Source organism: Babylonia areolata, unplaced genomic scaffold, assembly GCF_041734735.1.
Source record: "Babylonia areolata isolate BAREFJ2019XMU unplaced genomic scaffold, ASM4173473v1 tig00002737_3, whole genome shotgun sequence".
Taxonomy (NCBI): domain Eukaryota; kingdom Metazoa; phylum Mollusca; class Gastropoda; order Neogastropoda; family Buccinidae; genus Babylonia; species Babylonia areolata.
This window is the reverse complement of record NW_027468378.1, coordinates 59072-65763: the sequence shown is the minus strand read 5'-3', so window position 1 is coordinate 65763 and position 6692 is coordinate 59072.

Genomic DNA, 6692 nt, shown 5'->3' with positions numbered 1-6692 from the left:
CTTTAAAAAAAAAAAAAAAAATCTTCTTCAGGTAATAGCCAGTAACCACTACCCTCTCCCCTACACACCCAAAATCTACTTAAGCCATTAAGCACAACCCCAGCCCCACCCCACACCCATCCACACACCCACATCTTCTGTCTCCCTCCAATATCTTCTTCAGGCAATAACCAGAACCCTCCTCCCCCCCCCCCCCCCACCCCTCCCAACCCCTTAGAAAAGTCATCTTCAGACAATAGAATAAATAACCAGAACCAAGTCAGAACCCCAGTCAGTATGTTGTTCACCAGCAAACTGAAGATTTTTGTGAATGCAGTTCTTGCTTGGCAAGTTAGGACAGAAACATGTAGTGATGTACACATATTAAAATACTAAATACTGACTGGGATTTGGAGAGTATTTTTTCTGTTTGTTTCTTGTTGGTGTTTTTGCCTGTGAAGAAGACACATTTTTTCTTGCGAAAAAATTGCTTTTCTGAATTGTATTGTCTGTTTAAAAAAAAAAGTTATGTATCAGTGTGTTAGAGTAGTGTATTTGTCATTAAATGTGTGTGTGTGTGTGTGTGTGTGTGTGTGTGTGTGTGTGTGTTACTAGAAATGCTTAGTTTGATTTAGAATAATTTATTATTGGAGAGATTTTTCTTTTCTTTCTTAATATTTTGTGTACTTAATGTTTTGGCTTTGGAAGAATATATTTTGCTCATGATCTCAAGTGATATTGATAGACACCCATGCGATGTGAAAGTGGAGACGTTTTCCATTGTGTGGTGTGTGGTGGGTGGGTGTATCAGTTAGCGCAGTGTGAAGTGTGTGCAAGACGGTGAAGTCATGCATACTGTACTGATTTGTCGGTATTTGTTCTGGAAAAGCAACAAAAATGTCACTGTTTTATGAAAATGTGAAAAAATATGTGTCTGTTTTGGAAAGAAATGAACTTATGTGCAGTTGACTTCTTCAGACGATTTCAGCATCAGCTTTGACAAATTTAGAAAGGCTGCAGAATGAATCGGCAAAGCAACATGGCTACTAAGAGGAATATATAAGAATTTCACTGAAAAGAGTTTAATCCATTCAACCTCAGCGAGTTAACAGCCTCAGCAGGTTTCCCTCTCATACTGATGTGGCGAAACACAGAAAATATACAAAATCAACTGTTTTTCCCCCCTCTAAATGTATACATCTGGACGCAGCTGGGAATACTATAGAGGTTAGTTTTCTTTCATTACGGTGTATACATTGCAGGAACGTGGAAACCATTTTAAGGAAACAAATTTCAAAACTAGAGCAATGCTTGGGTGCAGGATTGAATGAGTTAAGCTGTGATGAAGACGATGTGTGCAGAACACCATATACCACCCAAGGCAGGCAGTACCAGAGATGTCATCACAGCTGTGCGACAAGCTGACCCCTTTTCTTTGTGATCTGTATAATGTGCTGTTCTATGTCTGTGAGCAAATGTTCCATGGTGTTCCTGATAATTTTGATTTGTTATACTTCCAAGTTTCTGGGGGCTGTAGTATGGATAGATTCTGGGGTATGCATGTCTGATGGCAATCCTGTACTGCTGTCTGTTACAAACCCAACTGATCAGAGTACAGCGTTCAGTGAATCTTCTTGGTGCTGTTCAGTCTGTTTCGTGTTGGTGACAGTTCTGTGTGAACACATCCACTTAGGAACAAGTGCTGACAATCTTTAGCTTACTAGACTTTTTATTTTAATGTTTGCGCATAATATACAGTGAATTTCTGTACCTGTATATATAGGCAACAAACCAGTCTTGAGTGTTACTTGAATACTTCCATGGCTCGTGTGCATATGTAATTGTTTACATCAGTAGCTGATGGTGTAATACCTGCAGAGTTTTAGGTGTACATCTAACTATCTCTCTCAGTCTCTCTCGATACATATATATATATATTACATTAGCTGGTACACAGACAACTGAAGTAGAATGGACAATATATGATAATTGTATATACTTAAGTAGGTTGTGTTTGAAGGTCTGTACATTCTCACTATGATGTTTGCATGAGTTTGGGAATGTGCAAAACCCATGCTTATCATGGGCTTGGCAGTTTTTTGTTGTTTTTATATTCTGTCACTTAGACAGCCATGCTTTGTTTTCAGAATTGTCCTTTTTGTCACTTTGTGTTCTGCCATATCACCCAGACATTTTTGTTTTCGGAACAAATTCCATATCTGTTTGGTCTTGACCATTATATTTCGTATGCATTTGGTTTTTTTTGGTGCTCAGTGAATTTTGCATTTTTCTGTTGCTGCTTTTTGAACAAATCTCAAGTTTGATTGTGAACTGTTTGTCGTGTTCTTTATTTGAATGAGTTCTCTGGGTGTACCAACATGACTTTTGAAACAGATGTTTACTTTTAGATCTTGGTTATTACTTTTGAGCAGATTATGTACTTTAAGCTTTCATGCATATATTTTGAGGATTACATTGTTTGGAATTTACTTAATTTAAATGCTTTGAAAAAGGGCAAAAGTACACCCACCAAGTGCATGTCAGTTTATTTTCTAAATGATGTAGACTTGTCAGGGCTTACTAGTTTTATACTACTATTACTACTTGAGGAAAAGGAATGTTGATTGTGAGGGGTGTGTGGCCGTCAATGGGACCAGCGGGGAGTGGTGTTATACTTCAGGAAATCATGACATGTAATGGTTACGCACTGTGGATGATGTGGGTTATCTTGGTGTTGGTTACTTGTTGTGATCAGCGTGGAGATGGTCTGAGATGAGACGATAAACCAAGGTCTTGTGTGCAGCATGCATTCAGCACATGTACAAGAACCCATGGCCCCCCCGAAAACGGAGTTAGCTCTCAACATGGTGGGGTAAAACAGTCATGCACGTGAAAACCCACCCATACATACATGTGAATGTGGGAGTTGCAGCCCTCAAAAAAGAAGAATCCATGGCAACAAACGGTTGTCCCTGGCAAAAATTCAATGAAAAAAATCCAGCTTGATTGTAAGGGCTTTGATTTGTCTCTGCACAAGATTCAGCGCTATATAAATACTAATTATTATTGTTAAAACAAAGCCAATTGCAGGCAGAAAAACAAAGGGTGGCGCTGCATTTTGGAAACACACTCTCCTTGGAAAGCGCAGCATGTTGCGAACAGTAGAAAATTGATCATAGTATCAGTATGAGAACATCTCGAGAGGGATGACTGGTGGCATGGCGTTAAACTTTGATGTCGTTAATCCTTGAGTGTCTGTCTCCGGCTTTCAGAAGCCCAGCAGTAGATTTTGTGTTGTTTTTTTCTGTCACTCATCTTCGTCTTCTGCCCCTTGATTTTGGATGTCGTCATTGGCCATCTGTTCTTTGGGTTTCCAGTCCTTTGTTTTGTGTTTACTGACAAAACTTTAGTATGCAGAAGTTGAGATAGTTGCCAGATATTTTTTAGTACAGAGAGGTAAGAAGGGCACTAGCTAGCTGCCCAGACTGCTGTTATTTGCCAGTGTTGCCTTTAAAAAAAAGTTTGTTTGTTTATTTTGGGTGTGTGTGTGGGGGGGTGTGGGGGGGGGGGGGGTATTTTACATGTACTTTTTTTGCAGTAAGCAGAGTGATCTCTGGAATACAGCTTCATGAGTTTGGTTATGTTGTTTTAATGTGAGGTGTAATAATGTGTTTTAACTCTCTCCATACGAACGATGAAAGAGACGACGTTAACAGCGTTTCATCCCAATTACCATCATCAAAATATCGCAAGCGGAACGCTCTTATACTGAAGAGGTGAATGTTGACAAAGAATACCACAGTTCTGACGACGGAAGCTAAAGGTTGGGTCATTCAGACACCCACTGGACATCCGAGGGGTCTGTGTTGAGGAGAAGAGAGGACTGGCCGTACTGAGTGAGTTAATGTATGGTGTAATCAAGTGTTTCCATCATTGAAACTCTACATGTCACAAAAAGTTATGCCTCAGGAGTGATCTGATCACAATGTGACAGCCCTTGACGGGGCACTTGTTTGCATGATAATTGAATGGTACGACCAAAGTGTTCATCTAATAGTCTGCAGCGAGAGAGGATGCTACCCACCGTATATATGTACAGGAAGTGTTTGATATTGACACCTACTGATTGTTTGCCATTTAAAAGATATAAAATGCTTTCATATCATCATGAACAAAATTGGAAAATATGGGCATCCTTCATGTTACACATGTTGGTTTTTTAAAAATTTATTTATTTTTTTAAGTTTTGAGGCATCAGGGAGTAACTGAGATTTTTTTTTTCCTTTGCCTGATTTCAGGAACATTTAATCATGTTCCACAAGCAAGAATGGACAAAGACCATGAATTCAAATGACAGATTTTCATTCTGTTGCTCATTCAGATCATCTCTAGCTTTACAGCTATACCTAAACATGATAAAACAAATTGGGTTTAGAATATTTTCAGTTTGTCTGAAGTTAGTCTTATCACTGTTAAAGGTACACAAACTATGTTTTCAAGAAAGTCCATAGGAAAGAAAATTTATCATCAATTTTGCAGAGAAAATGAAAATGATTTTGTGTTGCTCAAAATATTGTGAAATTTGAGACTTGTACATTGCAAATGAAAAAATTCAACCATCCATCCAGCTTCAAAGTGTTGCTACCGCTGGCAAATACTGTTAAATCACATCTCACCACTTCCATTTACAAAGCTTTCCAAAGTGAATTATCAGTCATTGTTTTGTTAGTTTCACTGCACCAGCTGTGGGTGTGTTGAGCTATGTTGATATGGACATGAGGCCTAACCAACGTCACTGTTTGTCAGTCAGTGTGTATCAGTATCAGTAGCTCAGAGGATTCACTGCGTTCGGACAAATCTATTTACGCTACACCACATCTGCCAAGCAGATGCCTGACCAGCAGTGTAACCCAACGCGCTTAGTCAGGCCTTGAGAAAGTCGGTGTGTAAGTATCTCAGATGCAATATAGTGAAGTATGATTATTTTGTTGTCAGTTTCTTATTGTCAAAGTTTTAGACATTGTGTGCTTTTTGTGTTGAATGTTTTATCCCTGACATGGTCACCATGGTGGTTTGGCTCAAAGCATTCTGGTAAGAAAAGCTGATGAGAGTTGTGGGTTCGAGCCTTGTTTGTGTCATTGAAGTGCAGGATTGGTATCTGGTGACGTCACCTGTCCTGTTTTTATGCCCTTGCTCACAGGATATGCAAATAATTACATTATTTTTATTTTCATTTTTTCCTCATTTAAGGGTTTTTTCTCTGGCTGCTAGAGATGCTGGTCAGGCATCTGCTTAGCAGATGTGGTGTAGCGTATATGTAATTGTCCAAACGCAGTGACGCCTCCTTGAGTAACGGAACTGAACTGAACTGAAAGATTTCTGCAGAAGAAAAGTGCAAGTACTGATCATTTTTACACAGGAAGATAGAAAAGAAGACAGGTGTTGGTGTATTTGGCTGAGTGTGTCATCTTTCTCCAAACACTGTAATATGCAGATGGGTCTCTGCAGGTGCTCACATGCATTGTTTGTGCATGTTATGTACATTGCACATGTGTGCACATGTATCTTGGGCATGTACATGTGAATGCATGCACATACATAGTGTGTGTGTGCATGCATACATATATTGTCACTTTTTGTGTGTGTGTGTGTGGTTCATATGTAAGAGTGTCAGGAGGTGGATGGGGTTGTGTGTGTGTGTGTGTGCACATGTTGGTGTCTGTTCACAGTGCTTTTAATTTTGAAGGAAAACCTAAAAAACTACTAATAAATTCATTTAGACCGTACTGTTAATTCTTATGATATATGTGCAACTACCATGAAAACATCAGTCTCTTGCTGGCTCTCTCTTCTGCCTTTTCTCCAGTCTCTCTCTCTTAGCTGGGTCTGTCCCCCCTTTTCTTTCTCCTCCCCTCCTCCCTCAACCATCCATATCCCCCCCCCCCCCCCCCATTGATTATCTGTCTGTCATTGAGAATTAGAGTAAAATTCTGAGGTCAATCTCGATTCCCTCTCCCTTACTGGTTCTCTTTCCGTCTCTCATTTTAAATCTGCAGATCATGTTGGAACCATTTTCTTGATCTTGCGTCCATGGTTGAAGGTCATAATGGTCGATCCTTTCTAGGAGGCATTGATGTGTGTCCATTGTACTCAGTCCACCAGTTTGCTGGAAATAATTGTCCACACACACACACTGATGTTGGAGCTGACCACCAATTTCACTTTCAGCCATCTCCTTTACATTGGTTCCATCCAGTTTGTTTTACCCATGTATTTATTGTTGTTTTTCAATGGTGCCCTGATTTTTTTTATTTCTGTGCATGCATTTGTACAGTGACATGTCAGCCATGCTCTACTTTGCGGAAATACAAGTTGGAATAAAGTTGACTGGTTTATACATTTGTTTTCTGATGTTTCTGTATCAGTGTATGTCAGCTTATGTTATACAATTGCTTGGAAAGCCAAGTAGTAAAAAAAAAAAAAAAAAAAAGAAAAAAGAAAGGTGAAAAGCTTACATGGAAGGAAGGTAGGCATTCACTTGGTATTGTACCCTGTGTGCAACATTTACATTCAACATATTGTTGGGGGTTGGTGTTAACATGATAATGGGCATATGCACTGTACTTCTTTTTTTTTATTTTTTTTTATACAAATACAGCAGAAGAAAGTTAATACACACAGAGCACACCACCACATTAAAAACATTTTTTTGT